This window comes from Schistocerca piceifrons, chromosome 10 (assembly GCF_021461385.2).
Source record: "Schistocerca piceifrons isolate TAMUIC-IGC-003096 chromosome 10, iqSchPice1.1, whole genome shotgun sequence".
In the NCBI taxonomy this organism is placed as follows: Eukaryota; Metazoa; Arthropoda; class Insecta; order Orthoptera; family Acrididae; genus Schistocerca; species Schistocerca piceifrons.
This window is the reverse complement of record NC_060147.1, coordinates 66,685,117-66,708,640: the sequence shown is the minus strand read 5'-3', so window position 1 is coordinate 66,708,640 and position 23,524 is coordinate 66,685,117.

Genomic DNA, 23,524 nt, shown 5'->3' with positions numbered 1-23,524 from the left:
TAACCACTGCGCCACCTCGCTCGGTTTAACTATAAAAAGTGGTAAACAAATATTTTATTTGGATATATATTTAACAACTGATGAGATATAAGATAAATTTATTGTTTTAACCTGGTATTTGTAGCGAAAAATTAATTTAACACGGGGGAAATAAGAAACTGAGTCTGATCAGTTCATTCTAGGCTGATATTCTCCGTCAAGTGTTTCTTGATTTAGCAGAGAAACACCAGAAAACAATTCTTACAATGCAGATTGTGAAATTTTACATTCTGGCAATAAAACCAGAAAGATGGCTGGAATTCAACGAACTCCTGACACAGAATGCCAGCCTACTATTCAATTATCAGATTCAGTTTCTATTTCCCCCTTTCATCTTGTTTCTCATGAACTGTTAAATCTATCCCCACATAAAAACTTTGTATGTCCCCTTTTATAATTAATGTAATTATTTGTAAGTGACGAATTTATTTTTTTTATATTCTGTACAAATAGTATCTGTTCAAGCCGCGTATCATGTTTATCTGTGTTTGCGACATTCAGTTGTCACCTGAAGATGGCCCGAGAAGACGGAAGCCGTTTTGTGAACAAATAAATATAATTTTGCAAAATAGTAAGAAGTGCTTTCCTTTTTAATGTTAAATACATACAACTAAATATGTTTCTTTATTATTATATTATATTTTATATTATGGAATCACATCATCTAACGGAAGATAAAAAAGCGCAGTTAAACATTTCAGCTTTCTACGCTCACCATCAGCTTCCGTAACACAGCTCCCAGTAAAAAAATACGATCTTAGTCAACAATACGATACAGTAAAGTGGAAATTTATTTCGAGAACGTTATTTTTACATACCGTAGAAAAAAGTTGTGGAGTATATTTGGAGGTCGATAATGAAACTGAAATAAGTATCGACAGCTTGCCAACATCCACATCACTTTATCTAACGTCAATCACAAAGGTGCGCTTTCCACCACGGATTCTTTCCTAGCCACTTCCACGAGAGAGGCTTCACAGATACCGTCAGATTGTCCATGCCACTCGTCAAAAGTAGGTTACATAAATCATATTCTTGACACGGGACCACCATGTAACTTAGGAGCTGAGGTATATGTAAGGGATTTTTGTTCTCAAACAATCTAGCACTTTCAGATGGTACTCGCAGTGTTGTTTGCATTACAGGCGAAATTTTGCTGATAGTTACTGCCTGAGAGTTAAGTGCGCGCACATTCTATAAATGTCTGAGAGTGCTGTGGGAGATGATATCGGAAGCGTTTATACACAACAGTGTAAGAGTGAAGAATGTCTGTAAGAGCAGAGACATCACTCACAGCGAGATTTTTCAGTCGCAGTGCTCTGCGGTGGAAGAGCTTCTGGCTGCAGCTGTGCTAAACACAAAAAGCAAATCTACCGCGTTCGTATTGGATGAGCGAGCAGATCAGGCGGAGGCATGTTTTCGAGCGTGCAAGAATGTCATTGCAGATCTTGTGATGGACGATCCACAACAATATAGAAATTTTACGAGGAGGACAGCGATGGACATGGAAGAAATACTCCTTACGACTGGATCCAAAATTGCCAAGCAAGACACTGTTTTGCGTAAATCCATTAGTGTTAAAGACCGACTGCTTGTGACATTACTACATCTAGCATCAGGTGAGTTTACTCTCTTTAATATCTGGTGAAGTAACAATTGCGATGAAGTAATACTACATCAGATTTAATCTTGACACACACACACTTCTTCAAAAGCCAAAAGAAAAAGAAAAAAATGGTTCAAATGGCTCTGAGCACTATGGGACTTAACACCTGAAGTCATCAGACCCCTAGAACTTAGAACTACTGAAACCTAACTAACCTAAGAACATCACACACATCCATGCACGAGGCAGCATGCGAACCTGCGACCGTAGCGGTCGCGCGGTTCCAGACTGAAGCGCCTAGAACCGCTCGGCCACACAGGCCGGTTTCAAAAGCCAAATAGGTTCGATATCACATAAATGAAGCATTCCTGCGCATAGAATTATGTGAATGTTTTTATTTGTATTGACTTATGGAACCATTTGTAAATTCTTGAGAGTCTGTTTTTGAACACCCAGTATAATAACAGAATCAAGAAATACCACGTCAAGAAATTATAGCCACAGCTGCACTACTTGAAATTAAACGGCAGTTTTCAGAGTCCGAAAACGATTAACTTCAAACATAATTTCACTTGTTTCTTTATTTTAGTTTATCTATGTTACAAAACTACTTACATGAGTCGTTAAACTGTGGATATCCTAGTAAATTATTTCGTGCAGGTATTAAAACCTGTGGCCATTTCAGCCAATAAATTTAACTTCATCTCTCTATACCTGTAGTCCAGTAACTGTAGAGTCCTAAAAGTTGTCTTTTTGCCGTACACACTAATTCAGTGCACAACTTTGTCCTCAATCAGCTTTCTCGTCCCCTCCGCTCCCCCTTTTTATGCAGCGCACTGGATAATGTTCTAGTCTCTCAATCACATTGAGGAATGGTCGACTTTCCTCACAAACAATTATTTTTCAATATATTGCCGGCCGCTGCGACCGAACGGTTCTAGGCGCTTCAGTCTGGAACCGCGCGAACGTTGCAGTCGTAGGTTCGAATCCTGCCTCAGGCATGGATGTGTGTGATGTACCTAGGTTAGTTAGTTTTAAGTGGTTCTACGTTCTAGGGGACTGATGACGTCAGATGTTGAGTCCCATAGTCCTCAGAGCCGTTTGAACCTTTTTTTTTTTTCATTTATTGATTCAGCATACAGATACAGTGAAGTCACAAGCGTCATGGATAGGAACATGTAAATATAAAAAATGCGGTAGTATAGTGTACATGAGATATAAAAGGGCAGCGCATTGGAAGATCCGTCATTTGCACTCAGCTGGTTCGTGTGAAAAGGTTTCCGACGTGACTATGGCCGCACGAGGGGGGTTAACAGACTATGAACGGAAAATGGTAGTTGGAGCTAGACGCACGGAGCATTGCATTTCGGAAATCGTTATGGAATTCACTATTCTGAGATCCACAGTGTCAAGAGTGGGCCGAGAAAACCACGTTTCAGGCTCTACCTCTTACGACGGACAACGCGGTGACCGACCAGCCACGCTTAACGACCGAGAGCAGCGGCGTTTGCGCATAGTTGCCAGTGCTAACAGTCAAGCAACACTGCGAGAAATAGCGCAGGGACCAATGCTGGACGTACGATGAACATATAGCTTAAGACAGTGCGGCGAGATTTGGCGTTAATGGATTTAAGCAGCAGATGACAGACGTGAGTGCCTATGCTGACAGCGCCTCTGCTGGACTCGTGACCATACCGGTTGGACCCCTGACGACTGGGAAACTTCAGCCTGGTCAGATGAGCCTTGATTTCCCTTGTAAGAGCTGACGTTGGGTTTCGAGTGTGGCGCAGGTTGTCAACAAGGCACTGTGCAAACTGGTGGTGGTTCCATGGTGGTGTGGCTGTGTTTACATGGAACCGGCTGGGTCAGCTGTACGAACTGAACCGATCGTAGACTGGAAATGATTATGTTCGACTACATGGGGGCCAGTTGCAGGCATTCATGGACTTGATGTTCCCAAGTAATGACGCCTTTTCACCCAGCCACAAGTGTTAGCGATTGTTTTGGAGAACATTCTGGGCAATTTGACCAAATGAGTCTGCTACCCAGTCCTCCTGCTTAGCTGGGTGGTACCATGCTCACCTCCCATGCAAGCGGGTCCGGGTTCGATTCCCGGCCGGGTTAGCGATTTTCTTCGCTCTGGGTGTTGTGCTGTCCTCATCATCATTTCATGTTCATCACCGGCGCGCAAGTCGCCCAATGTCGAGTTGATTGAAATAAGACTTGCACTTGACGGCCGAACTTCCCCAGATGGTACCTCACGGCCAACGATGCCATAAGCTCATTCCATTTTTTTTTCTGCGCACAACGTCCGACATGAATCACATCGAACATTTATTGGATGTAATTGAGAGATATCAGTTCCGACCTGTTGAGTCCATGGCACACCAAGCTGCTTCACTACACCGTGCAAAAGGAAGCCCGACACCACATCAGAGTGTATCCCAGTATCCCGACGTTTACCACCTTAGTGTTTAACAATCAGAAACTTTTAAAAAACTGTAGCATGTATGTGTAAGTACTATCACATTTTACCTTATCATGTACTCTCATTCAAGCGCTAGAGTCGGATCTATATAGTGCTTGATTTTCACACGATGGAAGCTATCAAACAACCAGAAGATAAAGTCGTGAAATTACTTCAGAACAAATTAGGCGATGTGACCTGGTCTCGACCTTATTCTCCTCAATAACGTAGAGGAATTGCACATTTCTACCTGTTCCGGGTACCTACACGTGAACAGATAGCATTACCATCTCATACGTCCGATATCCGTTACTCCTGATCTACAAAACGTAGAACGCTGCCGTTTTTTTTTTTTTTTTGCTAACACTGATTGAAATTGGATACTTATCATCTTTTAATTTCCCTTGCGGCATGCTTAGAGTCCATATCGCTCCATGCTTCTGTGTCTTAGGAACTCTGTTTGTCTATGAAACTTTAATTACTACCACAATTTATCAACGAGATGACTCCTGAAGGCACGTTAAGATTTTAGTGCCGTTATTTGTGGATCCGATTATTCAAACTCCGCCCCGCCTCCACTCAACGTCCCCAGTATCATGTTAAGCTTCTCATTTTATAGTTAGGAGTATGATACATACCACTGCTGATGGTGATTCTTAAATAAAATAATTATTAGGTGAAACAAAGTGTTTGATATTTCGTCATGTACGAGGAGTGTTCAGTAACTAATGCAACACATTTTTTTTCTGAAAGCAGGTTGAGTTTATTCAGGATTCCAATACATCATATTGTTCTCCACATTCTTGAGCTGCAAAACGCTAATTGTCAACGTAATCTCTGTTCAATGCGACGGCTTAACGCCACCTTGCCGGGAGGGCCCGTATGCCCGAATGCTGCCATTCTGCTGGTCGACGTTGCAAACATCATCTTCCTGCGTCAATAACCTCTCCATCATTCACGTACTTCTTCCTGCAGAGTGCATCCTCCATTGGGCCAAACAGATGGAAATTGAAATGTTTAATATGTGTGCTGCAGGATGAATGAGGAAGAACACACTACTGTTTATGAGATGATCACAGACCCGTCTCCCAACGACTCACTGTGCTTTTGTTCACTTCCAGGTCTCAGTACACACTCTGCAGCTACCTGTGAATATCTGAGATTCCCTGGTTTTCTGTCAAAATAAATTCAGTTACAGCCTGAAAGACATCTTCGTTACACATGCCATTTCTATGGCTACATATCGCGCCGCTTTCTCTCTGAAATTCATTAAACTATAGAGACTGAAGCGGAAATACTCTACAGTGTCCCACAACAAATTCCCGATTTTTTCAACCGAAATTGTCCGAGAAAAAGAAAATGTGGTACAATATTTATTGTACGTCCGTTGTACATTGAATATATGAGATGTGAGACATCACTTAGTTCTATGGATGTCCAGAGAAAGCTGGCATAGATTGAGTTGTGTTAGTTGCAATATACACCATATAATGGTATAAAAATTGTAACGTGCATTCAAACTTTATTTCTTAGGAAAACCGTCGTAGTGGATCAATAAAGAGAATTTGTAGCAGTATTTAACGACGTTCAGCGTTGGTACAATACCACGAAGGTGTATTACGGAACAGGAATAATATAATGCGAAATTATGGGATGAAAACACCATTTATTTAAGCGCAGGTCCCTGTAACGTAGGTTATTATGAAATGTCATCAGCTACCACGTGTTCTGTATGTATTTTAATCTGTTTTAATTGTCAGATGTACTATTTATGTAATTTGGTGCTGACTGCTTGGTATGAATGGCAAACACTAATAAATAAGGAAAAATTTATGAAACTGATGCAGTATTCTTTTCTGCACTCTCATCTTCTGAGGACTCATTTCCGTTAGAGACACTTTCCCACCAAAGCTCCTTCCATACCCTGACAGCCGCAGCCAGTGTAAGGATTCTTTCACTTGGCTGCGTTTACACACGGCACCTTACCCTCGAACTCTCGGCTTCGAAGCAACCCACGCTTGAAATTTTTGTATCACAGCGTGCAAGACGGCCCCGAATGACTTCCGCAGTGGCACTTTGGCCGCCTAGAACGTCCTGGCACGGTCGCCAATCGCCTGGCGCTTATCGACTTGTTCGAGGTGCGCCGGTCTCCTGTCGATAGGCTTAGGTATCGACGTGCGCCCGTCTCTTGATTTTACACTTCATGTCGCACGACCCCTGTGTGTGTGGAGTCGGTTTTACGGCGGTGTCGTCGACAAGTCTCTTGCAACATACACCCAATAAATACACCGTTGGAAACAATACCGTAACGAATCTATAGAACATCATAAAATTTTTTCACACCTGAGCTGTTGATGATGGATAACCTAACAGCCTTGGATGGAGAAGTAACCACGTTCATCTGGTACTCTTCAACTTACCAGAAGCTTTCCACACTGTACTACTACCAACAAAAATATTAAGATTCGGAATATTTACGTCGGTCGGAGAGTGGATGAAGTATCTGACCCGCCAGGTTAGCCGAGAGTGCTAATGCGCTGCTTCCTGGACTTGGGTAGGCGCGCCGGCCCCAGATCGAACATGCCCGCCGGATTAACGACGAGGGCCGGTGTGCCAGCCAGCCTGGATGTGGTTTTTAGGCGGTTTTCCACATCCTTCTAGGTGAATACCGGGCTGGTCCCCACGTCCCGCCTCAGTTCCACGACTCACAGACATTTGACACACATCCACACTTTTCCATGATTTACACTGGATGCAGACAGATGGGGTACAGTGATTCTGTCCCAGGGGGTACGGGGTGGCGGCAGGAAGGGCATCCGGCCACCCATTCCAATTAACATGCTAAATCCGATTTAATCAAGCCAACCCCGCGCTCAATGCGGGACAAAGGTGCAAGCGATAGCGATAGGAGACTGGATGAAGTATTTACTGATATTAAGTTCGCAATCCTGAATCGATGGACTTCACCACAAATCGGATTTTGAATATATCCCAGAGAATTATCATAGAGCTGCCTTTGTTCAGATACGTGAAAAGGAAGGACCACGTATGTGGTGTGTATAGTACCCGTTACAGCCTTCGATTTATTGGTAACAAACTGGGAAACTGACGTTTCTCTATGGTATTTACTGCACACAAGGATACTGTTCAAGCCTAATACCCATAACCGGTGACATTACCATGCAAATAACGACAGACCCAAAAGACAACGGCTGTTTAACTCACAAGGGAGCGTAAGAGAAATGGTGCAGTATGTGTTACAGCAGACGCTCTAACGAAAGCCGTACGGTACATGCCGAATATCCACTTCTGCGATTCTGAGAGCTTGTTCTCTTGCTGCGATTAGTGTATAAATATCAGCACCCGACATATCGTAGCAGTAGAGGACGTGGAGGTGAAAGAGTGGTGGCATAAAAGTAATCATTCTTCTCAGTCGTTGTCGGGGGATGAAACAGGATTTTTTTTTTTTTTTTTTTTTTTTTTAGTTCACACGTGCACTCAACAGCAATTACATAGCAGTTAGCAGAGAGTATTGTTGTGTCAGCTACTGTGGGAATCAGCACCAACACAAACAAGGAAGCAGGGAAGTTGGGAAGGCCGGTAGCAGGAATACAAAAGTATCTGTACATTGAACTTTAAGATTAATATAACACTATTTCTACAAAGAAGAGAACCAATAATTGACTTGCCGTGCCTCCTACGTCCAAGTACATGGAGAGTCTATTAATACTCGCAGAATACAGGCTAAGTAACGCCTTCCTATTACTCAGCACTGATGATCTCGAAGTCTGCTGTCGAACTTTGCTGACCATCGATGGGCGGCTGGTGAAGTCAGCCTTGACAAGGCGAGCCGAACTCCTTCCTTCTGGAGGTGTGGAGCTGCCCGCTCTTTCCAGTTGTGCGCGGGTCAGCGCCTTCCTGATGCCGTTGTGCGGCGCTGCGCTGGTCGGTATGCAATCGATGCTTTAGGACTGCACAGGTACCTACTATGAATATCAGCTATTGGATTTGTGCTTAAGTTCGTAGCGTTTTCCCGTAAGTTTAACAAACACAACAGATGCACGTAATAGAGACATTAGCTGTCAATAATGCATTCTCCTTCACTGTTTGCAACAGTCTGCCATCGGTCGTGCAACTTTTAGATTCCGCGGCTGTAGAAATCACGTGGTTTCGAGGCGAAGAACTCGTCGAGTCACGTTCGGATCACATTTTCATCCATGAAGATTGTTCGACAGAGAGTGGGAAAGGTGAAAATGTAAGGGTGCAAGATCAGGTGAAGAAGGCGGGTCCGGAATGACTTCCAACGCATCTCTGTATAGTGTCTTTCGTTAGCCTAGCAGAATGCGGGCGAGCGTTATCGTGGAGTAGCACCGCTTCACTCAGTCTTTCTGGCCGTTGTGCTTGGGCTGCTTCTGCAAGACGTCTCAGTTATTGACAATAAATGTCAGCACTGGTGGTTACATTTCGGGGAAGCAATGCGCACTACACCGCTTGAGGAGTTGCTGCTTCGTTTGGGCTCAACCAGTATTTATCTTAGAAGTTAGATTAAGGAAAGGTAAACCTACGTTTCTAGCATTCGTAGACTTAAAGAAAGCTTTTGACAGTGTTGACTGGAATACTCTCTCTCAAATTCTGAAGGTGGCAGGGGTAAAATACAGGGAGCGAAAGGCTATTTACAATTTGTACAGGAACCAGATGGCAGTTAGAAAAGTCGAGGGGCATGAAAGAGAAGCAGTGGTTGGGAAGGGAGTGAGACAGGGTTGTAGCCTATCCCCGATGTTATTCAATCTGTATATTGAGCAAGCAATAAAGGAAACAAAAGAAAAGTTCGGAGTAGGTATTAAAATCCATGGAGAAGAAATAAGAACTTTGAGGTTCGCCGATGACATTGTAATTCTGTCAGAGACAGCAAAGGACTTGGAAGAGCAGTTGAACGGAATGGACAGTGTCTTGAAAGGAGATTATAAGATGAACATCAACAAAAGCAAACCGAGGATGATGGAATGTAGTCGAATTAAGTCGGGTGATGCTGAGGGAATTAGATTAGGAACTGAGACACTTAATGCAGTAAAGTTTTGCTATTTGGGGAGCAAAATAACTCACGATGGTCGAAGTAGAGAGGATATAAAATGTAGACTGGCAATGGCAAGGAAAGCGTTTCTGAAGAGGAGAAATTTGTTAACATCGAGTATAGATTTAAGTGCCAGGAAGTCGTTTCTGAAAGTATTTCTATAGAGTGTAGCCATGTATGGAAGTGAAACATGTACGATAAATAGTTTACACAAGAAGAGAATAGAAGCTTTCGAAGAGTGGTGCTACAGAAGAATGCTGAAGATTAGGTGGGTAGATCATGTAACTAACGAGGAGGTATTGAATAGGATTGGGGAGAAGAGGAGTTTGTGGCACAACATGACTAGAAGAAGGGATCGGTTGGTATGACGTGTTCTGAGGCATCAAGGGATCACCAATTTAGTACTGGAGGCAGCGTGGAGGGTAAAAATCGTAGAGGGAGACTAATAGATGAATACACTAGGCAGATTCAGAAGGATGTAGGTTGCAGTAGGTACTGGGAGATGAAGAAGCTTGCACAGGATAGAGTAGCATGGAGAGATGCATCAAACCAGTCTCAGGACCGCAGACCACAACAACAACAGCAGGATAAAAACACTATTTCTCGTCACCAGTAACGATACAGGACAGGAATGGTCGGTGTCGTTCACACTCATGACGAGCAAGCAGAGACACACATACGGCCACCTGCTGATTTTTGTGGTTTTGGATTAGAGCATGCGATACCCACACGACCCATTTTGGACCTTCCGCACTGCAGGCAAATGTCCCACGATGGTGGAATGATAAAAGTTCATCACATTTGCCAGTTCTCGAGCGCAGTGACGAGCATAATTGTGGAGTAATGCGTTTAAGTGATCTTCATCGAACTTCGAAGGTCTTCCTGAACGTCGAGAGTCACTAATGTCAAAACGATCCTCCATGAAACGAGAAAACCATTTTCTTGCCGTGCTCTGTGCAACAGCATTATCCTCATACACGGCGCAAATGTTTCTGGCTGCCTCCGCTGTTGTCACCCCTCTACTGAAGTCAAGCAGAGGAGTATGTCGGGAATGCTCCGATTTCTCCACTTTCGCTCTCCATTTACAGCTCCACGCAGTATCTCCAAATGACAATCTTTAAATTGAAATACCGACAATGGACTACTAATAAAAAATAATAATCGATAATGAAACCCATAGCAACTGGAGTATCAATACGTAAAACAAAAACGCTATGAACTTTTACAGCAGCCTAATACTATCCACCCAATTTCACTCATGCTTTCGATTCCATACAAGCCCTAACCTCCCTAACTTTACTCTCGTGATACTACCAGAGATCGGCGGAGTTTCAAAAGGATAGCAACGCTATTTTTTTCCCAAAGATTCCCCTTAAAGTATCCAGAGTATCTCATTTGCACATGTGTATGGACTACAGTGGCCTCTTCCGAACATAGTAACGTGTCTTTGACCTCCTCCGATGTCGTCGACTCGGCCACTTCAGAGAGACTCCAGCCGCGGGAACAGTGGTCCAGAATCGATCACCCTAATGCGTTGTATGCCTGTTCGTCAACAGGTGGACAACACTTTCCCAGCAACCCTCCATTCGGGTCAAGTTAATCTACCTGTACTGTGTGTCGCATCTGATGTAATGATGATTTGGTGTGTGACGCAATACTTGAAGGAAAACAGAACATTGGCAATATTTGTTTTGTGGCTGGCCAATATTAATTTTTCGGAATTTAAGTTAAGGTAACAGCCTGACGTCTAGGTTAGTTTGACAGATGACAGTTTGCTTTTGAGATGGCGAAATCAACGGGTGTCGTGTAATAAGACTAGGTATGGCTCTTGTAATAGTGCGGCTACTTGGTGGTCGAGCGGGTAGAGGGCCATCCTCAGGCTCTCGAGGTCCTGGGTTCAATACCGGGTGGGAAAGGGGATTTTTTTCCTTGAACCAATGCGCCCAAGTCAGACCCAGGTCCACTGAGCCTGTTATCAGATGACATCCGGGGATCGTGGGTCTAAGAGGCGCCCAGGGCGACGGTCCCGCTACCCTCCCCCTCCCAGTGCCGCAGCGCAGAAAGGCCGTACTGTGCTTGCAGTGAAGCCAACAGCACGGTCACGGGTTTGGGCCACAGAGCTTACGTTTAACTTTTATGGTGCGTATGTTGGGCACTCTGGATGTCGAGGAGTCGTTTATGTCCACCATTTCCATTATGTAGTTCCTCAAAGCCAAAGGGCAGTATCGAAGGCTTCAAATTACCGTTCCATTTGCCTTACGTCCAGATGCTCTGCCGCATTCATCGTATTTCGCATCACTTATTGGTATTACTGCAAGGTAATTAAACGGTGTGACAGACGCCAGGTGTTAACAACTCATTTTCGGCGAATAATCTAAGAGCGCTGCCGACACTATGATGCCACTTACTTTGTAGTGGTTTTCCAGACTACAGAATTATATCTACATCTGGGAGTACATGCGGTAACAAAGCATAAAAGTTTCACACAAATACAACACTGTAACGAAGCGCTTTTTTTTTCAGAGCGGACTTATCCAACAACATGACCTGTAAGTTCCTTTTACGCGCTTGACGGCAATGATGCACGCGCTGAGGTCAAGGCACTAAAGTTCGCACTGGAGGGTTGTACTGGACGCACAACAGACCGTACACTGTTCGGACGTTCAGTGTTAATACCTACGGTTCCGAACTGGGTTGCGAATTCACGGTGGAGTGATATAAATGGTAAGATTCGCTGACGAAATTGCTATCTTCAGCAAAAATGACGAAAAATTACGGGTCCATTTGAGATGAATGGTGACTAATGAAGGCAGCATACTGTCTGCGAAAGAACCAAAATAAAGTTAAGGGAAGTTGGAACGCCCTATCCCGACAATGTTAAATTTACTAACTTGGCTTCCCTGTATTTCAGCAACCACTGTAGCCATTGACATGAAACTTTTACAGGACATTAAACTGTATGTTTTGAGTGTACTGAACAACAGTAACTCAATTTCTGCCACTGCTTTCGGAAATACAATTCTTTAATTACAAGGTTAAAATTTTGTGTATTTTTTGTACGTTATCCTAAATACTTTTAATTATACATAACATTATGTTGTTCTTTTAGTTCAATAGACTCAGGATATGTATGTTATTACTCCCTGAAAATTTGAATACTCTACTCGAAGTGGTTTCTAAGATTTAGTGAAAAATGCAACAGAACATGTATATTTTCAGGGACGGCTTCTAAAGTTTCAAAAGACTGTAACTCACTTAATATATGGCTAATTTTTATTTTTATTTTTAGTCACTCAGAAGCACCTTGCACCATACTGTACATCATCCTCTTGATCTTTTTCCAAGTTTTTTTCTTCTTTTCTTCTTTCTGGACTCCTTAGTGGCCAACTGTGCTCCATACTCTGCTTTATCAATGACAACATCGTCCATCCGTTCAAGTTCTCTGATGCAGTTTGCTCCAGGATTAATTCCCATATGCTGTAGCACTTTCACCCTACCAATGTTGCCTTCATTAAAAGCAATAACAGCATCACTGTCCCCCCACTTTAGTGTCTTCATTCCAATTAAAAACATTTTTTGGTAAGCGAATCCCTATAAGATTATTGCACGACTCATTGGGATTTTGGTCTGACCATGCAGACACTTATTCAGTAATTTAGGATTTGCCGTATCTCTGTAAACAGGTTTTCTGATATCCATGACTGCTGCTGGGATAGAATGGCTGTATGAACTGTTTGAGTACTGGGCATTGCGGTAATTGTATCATGAATCAGGTCCAAGAGGACAAAGGTGGTGTACTGGTTTTTCATCAGTTGACAGTCTGGGGAAGAAGGCAGCCCATACTGCCTCCTTCATTTTCAGCAAATTCTCAGTATTATTTCTAATGGCCATCCCATAATACTGCTGTAGTTCATCAGTCACTTCGTCTGTCAGCCTGTCTCTTATGGTTCTACCGTCAGAAAGTTTCTTGTCTCTTAAACATTGTTTCAGCTTCCTCAACCTGGTGCCCATCCTCTTCTGGACATGACCAACAATGTTAACTTCTATAACACAGCAATCCACAGCCTTCTATATAAAAAAAATTACCGATTTTTATTAGCTCTTGAAGTAATGCACGTAAAAATTTTAACACTTTAAACTAGTTCAGATTATATTTTAAAAAAAATAACATACTTCCTATGTAAGTTTATAAGATATCATTTTATTCGGAAAATTGCAAATTTTATAATGAGATAAAAATCCGAAAATGTGAATTAAATTCCGTTCTAACTCCCCTTAAAGGACATTTTGAAGTGTTCCACCTCGACTGTTTCTGACAAGTACTCACTTTAACATCTTGCACGATTGACCAATTTAGGCCTTAAAGGCGATTTTCAAGTGCTGTAGGCGTCAATGTGTTGTGCAGTTATCCGATTATATAACGGTGGATATATGAGATCAGTCGAGTGATAGCTGAAGAAAATGATGAAGTTAAAAGTATTTACAAGTGGAAGAAACGAAATTACTGATAAACTTACCACAAAATTGCAAACCATGTAGTGAACCCAGTGTGGGAATACCGCTACCTTGTGGAAGCTAAGTAATGCGTGACGAACCACGCAAGGTGGATAAAAAATGGAGACTAGCACAGCTAAATAGAGTATTTCTCGCTAGAAGAAGTCTACTATCAGGCGTAGTCCTTAATTTAAGACGGGTGTTCATGAAACATACATCTGGAGCACAGGACTGTACGGAACTGAATCATGGTCACTGGCAAATTGAAAAGGAAAATAATTTAAGCGTATGAGATATGGTGCTGTAGAAGGGTTTGAAACTTGGGTGAACTGATAAGATAGTGAACGAGGTACTTTTCCACAGAAACGGCGAGGAAACTAATATGTTTAAGGCATCGACTAAAAGAAGGAATAATCTGATAGGACTTCTGTTAAGACCTGAAAGAGTAATTCGCAGATATTTGAGAGATCTTTAGGTAGTGAAACCTGTAGGAAAAGATAGAGATTTAAATATACCGAACAAATATTTAAAGACTATGAGAACTAATGCTGTTCTCATATGGAGAGGTTGGCGTTGGAGGAGAAGTTATGCTGAGCTGCATTAAACCTGTCAGGATAATTTTAAGTCATTCGTCTTGTAGTTCGAAGAGGGCCTCCACGAATTCCTCTCCTGAGCCAACCTCTTCAACTCAGAGAAGCACAAGCACCCTAGGTCCTCAGTTATTTGTTGGACGTATTCCAATCTTTGTCTTAAAACTGTAGTTTTTACCCTCCACACCTTCTTCTGGAGCCACAGAAATCGTTCCCTGATGCCGTAACACATCGCCTGTTATACTCAAATATCTCAAGGAAAATTTGATTACATCAGATCTATACATATCTTGTTGTCATGCACCATTTTCTTGTCAAACTCTTCCGTAAGTTCCTCTTCTCGCCGATTCTTAAGGCCCCATTCCTACTCTAAGCAATCCACCTAAGTTTCAGCATCCTTCTGTAGCACCACAGCTAAAATGTTCCCAGTTTTCTTACAGACCGGGATTAACCACTACTCACTGTGTACTCCAAGCGTAGATTATCAGAAGTTTATTTCCTTAGATTACTCTCGGGCAGGAAGGCCCTTTTTACCTTCGCTGATCCGCTATTTTGCTGTCAAGGCAGCAGAATTCCTTAAATTTGTCTACTTCGAGACCTCCATTCTTTATGTCAAATTTGCCTCTAACCTCACTTCTCCTACTCCTCATAACTTTCGTCCTCTTGCAGTGTTCTTTCAATCCTTATTCTGTACACACAGGACCTTTCATTGCGTTCAATGTGTACAGTAATTATTCTTCAGCTTAGCTGACAGCAATGTCATCAACGAATCTGATCACGGAAATCCTTTCAGCTTCATATATAATCTCCCTCTTCAACCTTTCTTTTATTTCCCTCACTGCTTGTTCGAGGAACGAATTGAACATTAGGAGTAAAATATCTGCATCCATGTCTTACACCCGTTTCGAGTACTCCGCTCTTGGTTTTCCATTCTTATTGCTACACCTTGGTTTTCGTTAACGATTAGAAAAAGGAACGAAGGAATACCGCCCAAAAAAAAAAAGGACAAGTGCGAGTGGGACTCACCCACTGAAAGTAATTTAAAAATCTCATTATATATGAAGATAGTTCATCTCACCCGGGAAGCGAGAGTCCGTACGACTTTTGCCTATTATCAGTACCGGCCCCGAGAATCCCAAAATTTTTGAGAACGTTTTAATTTTAGATGTGCATTTTGTGTAGTTTCCCATTGTTTATTGTGATTTTTCATCTATATTATTATTAATTTCCGAGTCATATTAACATGCTATGATACTTGCCATTTGAATTTAAGTCATATTTTGATATTCTCAAACTGACTAATCAAAATCTACAGGGAACTTCCCAGCGACCCAGATTCATCAATTTCCCAAGTAAAGGAAAAAAATCGAAAATTGTTAATTACACCAATAAAGTGCCAGTGACGCTACTATGGGGCATACATTTGCTCTTCATACGTTTACCTGTTCCTGAGTAAAAGGGCTCTCATGAGATGGGCGGACAGATAGTTGGACCACAGACTTGTTCTTTAATCCCGTCCAATCCGAAGTGCATACGTCGCCAAAGCAACGGCGGCAGCGCTTAGCTGAACGCACTGATTACGCTGAACGTTCAACATGCATCAGCTGTTTTTATATATGTAGGCTGAAGCAGCGACTGAAAATATGTACCAAAACCGGGAATCGAACCTGCGTCTCCTGATTACCAGGCATGTGTGTTAGTCACCAAGCCACCTTAGCACAGCAGTTTACACGACTGCCCGCAATACCCTCGCACGCCTCCCTCCTCGATCCAAATTCTCACTGCCGCCCCAGTCTACTTTAGGCTCTTTATGTTCTGGAACAGCATCTCAGCATCTAACATAAACGGAGGATCCAGCCTGAAACACAAGAGTAAGTACTTATACAAATAAAATATACAATTTCAAAGGCTTTAGTAGTGTCATGGGCAACGGCCTTGCCGCAGTGGCTACACCGGTTCCAGTGGGATCACCGAAGTTAAGCGCTGTTGGGCGTGGCCGGTACTTGGATGGGTGACCATCGAGCCGCCATGCGCAGATGCCATTTTTCGGGGTGCACTCAGCCTCGTGATGCCAATTGAGGAGCTACTCGAGCGAACAGTAGCGGCTTCGGTCAAGAATACCATCATAACGACCGGGAGAGCGGTGTGCTGACCCCACGCCCCTCCTATCCGCATCCTCCTCTGAGGATGACACAGCGGTCGGATGGTCCCGGTAGGTTACCTGTGGTCTGAAGACGGAGTGCTTTAGTGGTGTCATACATACGCTGAAGTGGAGAGCGGAAGTTTGTACCAAGGCCAAAGTAATCCGTGCAATTGTTGGAACCGCTATGCCAAGGTGGCTTAGTGGCTAACGCAAGTGCCTAGTAAGCAGGAAACCTGGGTTCGTTTCCCTGCCTAAGTACAAATTTTCACTCGCTGCTCCAGTCTATATACATAAAATCATATTTGCATAAAACCAGTGAAGTCTCTAAAATAGTGTCATTTTATTTGTGAAAGTACCTCCACCTGAGTTTCAGGCTGGATCTCCCATTTACGTTCGATGCTGAAATCCTGTTCCAGAACGTGGAGAGCCTCTGCAATTCTGTTCGTGTGTGAGGGGGAATTTAGACGAGGAGGGAGACGTGTAATCCTTGCAGTTGTGCGAACCGCTGTGCCAAAGATGCTTAGTGGCTAACGCACCTGCCTAGTAGCCGGCCGGTGTGGTCGAGCGGCTCTAGGCGCTTCAGTCTGGAACCGCGCGACCGCTACGGTCGCAGGTTCGAATCCTGCCTCGGACATGGATGTGTGTGATGTCCTTAGGTTAGTTAGGTTTAAGAAGTTCTAGGGGACTGATGACCTCAGAAGTCCCATTGTGCTCAGAGCCATTTGAACCAACCTGCCTAGTAAGAAGAAGACCTGGGTTCGATTTCCGGCCTTGGATCTAATTTTCGCTTGCCGCTTCAGTCTATATACATAAAATAAAACCTGTATGAGACCGCGGAAGTATCAGAAATAGTGTCATTCCACGCTTCAGCGCCGGCCGAAGTGGCCGTGCGGTTAAAGGCGCTGCAGTCTGGAACCGCAAGACCGCTACGGTCGCAGGTTCGAATCCTGCCTCGGGCATGGATGTTTGTGATCTCCTTAGGTTAGTTGGGTTTAACTAGTTCTAAGTTCTAGGGGACTAATGACCTCAGCAGTTGAGTCCCATAGTGCTCAGAGCCATTTGAACCATTTGAACCACGCTTCAGCTGTGTATCACGTTATACGCATTACTTGCACGCCAGCCAGTCTCGCAGTGGTGCATATATACACGTGAACACGGACCATGGGAGACACCACTTTGTTTCTGGGGGCGGGAACGGCTGCTCCACAGAGCCAGGGGGAGAGACGGATTTTAATCCCGACGGCTGGCGTCGCAGCTGGCGGCGCGAGGCGGCGCCGTCGCAGCTGGCGGCGCGAGGCGGCGCCGTCGCCGTCGGCGTCACGCGCCGCTCCAGTTTCTCGCGAGCCCCCAGTTTCCCCGCCCCCTGCTCTTCCAGTCCACCGTCTTCGCCGTTCCCGACGCTCCCGCGCGGCATTGGCGCCTGCTGACGGGCGGTTCCATAAATTCCGCGCAGACCACTCTCATGCACCGCTCCACTGTGGCTCGTGTCTACTCTGCTGTCACTGCGGAATTCTGGGTGGCGGGGAATTGCCGAATGCCCTGTCCCTCAGTGAAACACGAATGCTGCTTTACGTGTAGCGGGAACAGAGTTTCGCATGTTCATTCAGACCACAAAACTTCCTTGTTTTACTTACCTACTGCCCTTGGTATCAACAGTACATCTGTGGTAGGAGGAGAACCCTTTCCACTTCTCTATCATATCATCAGATTCCCATCCCACCTCAACCACATCGAACACCTAAGCATCTACTATACTGCCCGCAAACTAGATTCCAATAACCCCTTTCTCTGCCCTCTGATCGCCATCCCTACACCTTCCCACACTGCGCATCCCATCCAAACGCATCTTCAACCAGCTTCCTCTCCCAGTCAATGAGATCTGTCCTCATATTTATCCCTCCTACCAACTTTATCTCTTACCCACCTCACCCACTACACGTCACTGCTCTTATCTCCGTTCCATCTCCATCCATCCCCATCCTTTTCCTCTTGCAACCACTGCCCTTCCCACACACACTCTACTCCTCACCAATTGTCTTTCCCATCGACTGCATTTCCCACTATTGCTCTCAGCTCCTACCTCGCATCTCCATAGCTTTCCTGTCGAATAGCCCTGTTGTAAGGTACACCTTATTTGTCGATAAGAGCGTATTTTAGTTTATTTCCAGTTCTGCTACGCTGCAGGACGTACGGAGTAAGTAGCTAGCGATAGATTTCCGCACTCACTACCAGAGGCGCTTTCAGAGCCAGTGGGAGGAAGTGCCGAGGCAGAAAACGCTTATGACGTCAGCAAAGAGACGCATTTATTCTGGCGTGATCGTTTGCTGATAAAAGTTGCCTTTTTCCACTCAGATATTAGGAGGAGCCTATGGCTCCTAAATAGTAGCATAGTCATGTATTTCATTAACATTATTAATTTAAAAGTGCCCGTGCGGGGAATGAAACAAAAACCATTTTTGGAGACTTAACACTAAACTAATTACATTGCCAATTACATCGAAAATTACCGGTTACAAATGGCTCTGAGCACTATGGGACTTAACTGCTGAGGTCATCAGTCCCCTAGAACTTAGAACTACTTAAACCTAACTAACCTAAGAACATCACATACATCCATGCCCGAGGCAGGATTCGAACCTGCGACCGTAGCGGTCACGCGGTTCCAGACTGTAGCGCCTAGAACAGCTCGGTCACCCCAGCCGGCACCGATTACAAGCACAGTAATTTCGTAGCCGGAAGCGTGAGGAATACAAGGATAATTATTTTATGCAATTAAAATTCACCAAATTGTTGGGTAAAAGCTAGGGAAACACCAGTTTTGGCAATTTGTAAGTGCTCGAGTAAGCCGGTGGCGTAATAAGGCCTGTCAGCAAAGACCAAAAAAGATCGAATGTGGGAAATAATTATCGCAGTAGCAATTTTTTGTACAGGGAGTGCCATGAACGGCATATTAGAAATCCTGACCGGTGGGGTCTGATTGTGCGTCTGAAGATCAACTTTTTTTTTCGTTTGTCTTGAACGACTCGAAAACTGCAACGTCCAGCCACAATGTATCCAAGTACAAAATTCAACTACGTTAAATTTCCTGCACAGTGGTCCTGTTCGTTTTTATGACTGATAATTTTCGCATACCGAGTTAGACAATATGAAAAACTTGCGCGCGGTTTTTGTATGGCATTTACTGCATTGCGGGTTGCATAAAACGACATCGACAGATGAAGCTGAGTCACAATGTATAAATGCACAACAAGTAAAACTTTTTCTCCTGTTCCTCTTACTGTAACAGTTGACAGTGTCACATTCCACTATTCAGCAACAGAACAGAAAATGGCAATGGCACACGGAGAACGCTGAGAGGTTAGCAAATTGTAGACGTAGTGACGTTAATCATTTCAAAGGCGTTTTATTAGAGCGCCTGCCATAGCCAGCATCCACAGTCTGACTAGAACGTCGAAGCTCGTTTACGCTATTCTGTCTGACAAACAAGTGAAATTCCCACAAGGACGTTTTGATGTGAATGTAACTTTGTACACAAACTCACAATCATCCGGTATGTAAACCATCAGATTTACAACTCATTATGACAAGTAGAAAGGCCAGCAGAATGCACTAGTGCTGTTCGTGTTCCGTGTTGTTATCATACCCGGTAAGATATCTATGGGGACATGAACACCGTCAGATGTTCAGTCGTCACTGCGCAGGACACTGAGATCACGGGTACGCGTGTGAGGCAGCGTTATCAGGACACCGGGATCAAGGGTACGCGTGTGAGGCAGCGTTATCAGCAACAGACATTGTTTAAAAGGGGCGTGATTGTGTGTCTCAGTTTGGCCGAGTTAACGAATTGTGCAACATCCAGATTTGTGGGGCATTCGGGTGTGACAGTGGCCTTAATCGTCGTCAAAGTTACTGTCGACAACGTTTAACCACATCAAGGGAGCACTGCCGTATTGTACGCCGGGCACATCGTGATCCCTTCACATCTGCGCAGCCTTCCGATGGCATGTAACGGACTCGATGCAACATTCCGTGCTACCCGCACCATTTCATCACAGACCATCAGCAGCTGCACTAGGGAATTCTGTTCCATACGTAGTCTCTGATTAACACAACAACACAAACGGCTGCATTTGGAGAGGTGTCGCAACCAAGAAGCATGGTCTGCTGACGAATGTCGTCGCATTCTGATCATCGATGAATCGCGGTTCTACACCACCTCTGATGACCATCATCGGTGCGTAAGGCAGCCACATGGGGTGAGGTCCCGTTTTTGTTATGTTTTGCAGTGGCAGAAGGGGTTAGTTACTCCTGCCGTCATGGTATGGGGAGCCATTGGGTGTGACTTCGGGTCGTAGCTGGTAGTGACTCAGGATACTGTGACGGCATAACGGTGCGTGAGGGACATACTACGTCCCCAGGCGTTAGCTCTGACGTGGTACTATATTCTTGCCGTTTTTCAACAGGATAACGCTCGTCCACCACAAGGTGGACTGTCTCCGTACCGTGGAAGTTCGCCCCCACGGTCAGCAAGATCACGAGACCTGTCGCCAATAGCACAAGTGTAGCAGCAGGTGGGGCGTCAACCCCGTTCAACTGCGAGCATTTAGAGTATCCAGGACCAATTACAACAGCTGTGGGCAATCGTCTCTCAGGAGAGGGTGGACTGACTTTTTAACACTTTCTCTCAACAACTCGCTTCAAGGATGCAGTCCAGAGGGGCTCGAGCGTCATAATGGTGAATCAATGCGCACTGTCAAGTTTTTTGTAAATTTGACTCCATTTTGTAACCAGTGAATAGCATCACAACACCGTTTCAGGCCGTGAGGTTTCAATTTGTTTTCCATTCCCATACTGGTCACGTCATTTGTGTCGTTCATGCAGTCTAGCTGGACGGCGACTCTGGCATCGTAGCAGCGAATGCAGCGGCCGGCGTTACGTGTTTGTGGCGAGGCGCCAAGTCTGACGTCACAGGGAAAGAAAGTGAGCGTGCACTCGCTTTCTGCGCTCAACGGGACACACTGTGTGCTTCAATAGTATCGCAGATTAAACCGGACAGGTGTCGAACCTGGGACATCGCCTTTAGCGGGTAAAGTTTCGACAACTGTAGCCTAAGGGCGGGTCGTGATTCCTTCCCCGATGAGCTCGATTTTTAACAGTAAAGAAGTGTCTCTTTCAGTGAGTGCTGTGATACTATAAAAATTAGTATCTCGCACTCTGTAATGAAGAAAGAGAAAAGCGCCACCTAATTAGTGAGGGGACAACCGACTGGTTTTAGCAGCCGATAGGCAAGGTAATTTTTGTTTTCGTTCAGTCGTGTTTTTTCTTTTACTTTTCCATTCGAGGGAGACAACTGAAAGAAATTAGTTTCTGGGCGGCATGTCAGCTCTATAAATGTTTTCAGTCACTCGCCGCGTATTAGTGTTCATAATGGTTCAAATGGCTCTGAGCACTATGGGACTTAACATCTAAGGTTATCGGGCCCCTTGAACTTAGAACTAGTTAAACCTAACCAACCTAAGGACGTCACACACATCCATGCCCGAGGCAGGATTCGAACCTGCGACCGTAGCAGCAGCGCGTTTACGGACTGAAGTGCCTAGAACCGCTCGGCTACCGCGGCCAGCCGTAGGAGTGTCTTCACTTACACACTTGCTCAGACTTTCTAATTATACTGGGTAGTTATAATTAAAGTTCTACTACTTGCAGAGGCCCAGTATGGGAGTAATAATCAAAGGGCAGAGAAGTTTGGTAGAAAAGCTAATGTGTTGATGCGGAACAGATTTACGCAGGAAAACTATTTAGTTCCAATTTTAGACACCAGGTACAAATCTGGCGCTGCACACCGTTTGTGCGACGGGATGACACCCACGGCGTCATTTTAGAAACCATAACGTGGGTGAACAGTGTAGCTATCGAGAGACCGTGCACTGTTAGTGAAACTGTGTTATGTGAACGGCAGCAATATTACAGTGCAACAGTGAGAGAGTATCGCCGACTAAAAGCTTTGAGGAGAGGTCCGATGTCCGATGTATTTAAACGGTTTAAAGAAGATGATACTGAAATTCGAGAACACTGGTACGCTTGAAGTGGCGCCTGGAAGAGGAAGCCGTCCCGTCCCAGTAGAAGTTATTGACGAGGTGGTTGTTGCTGTTCAAAACTGGTTCAAATGGCTCTGGGCACTATGGGACTCAACATCTGAGGTCATCACACACATCCATGCCCGAGGCAGGATTCGAACCTGTGACCGTAGCGGTCGCGCGGTTCCAGACTGAAGCGCCTAGAACCGCTCGGCCACTTCGGTCGGCGTTGTTGCTGTAGTTGACCATGCAGCACGTGACCCGGGTAGCGCTAGTGCTCGTGCAGTGTCACGAAAATTGTCCACCCCATGGTCAACAGAAAGGAAACTTCTGCAGTCTGTATTACTCTTGTACTCGTACAAGATCCAGACGGTGCCACAACTGAAACCGCATGGTCCGCAGCGACGTCCTGAATTTGCTCTTCGAATCGTGTTGATGATTTGTAGCCGGGCAAAGTTATACGGAGTGACGAGGCGCAATTTACACTACAGACGTACAGTGAATACACAGGACTGCTGTACTCGTAAACAACGTGTTGTGCACGAAGAGCCACTGCACGCACCATATGTTACTCTGTGGTGTGGATCCACGACCAGTCTTTACTCTCGGTCCGTTCTTCTTTGAAGAGAATACACCCAGAGGACCTGTCAGGTAAATTGTGACATATGCACGTTATCGAGACCTACTTGTACAGCATGTGATTCCTGCTTCGGAAGAGTGCAACTGCGTGAGAACCACTGTTTTCATGCAAAATGTGGCAATACTATATGTCGGTCGCCCATTGAAAGACCTTCCACGAACGTCTTATCTGCAGAGGTTTTCCAGATGCATGACCTACACATTCACATGCTCTGAATGCGTACGACTTGTGGCTCTGGGGATATCGAAAGGAACGCGTTTATCAGGAGAACGTTAGGTCTGTACCTGATCTGAAGGCCGCTATACGGGAATACGTGGCTCAGATTCCATCGGAACCGCTGCGAGCAACTGCTGATCACGTCGATGTACGCATGAGGCATCTCGTCGATGTCTCCGGT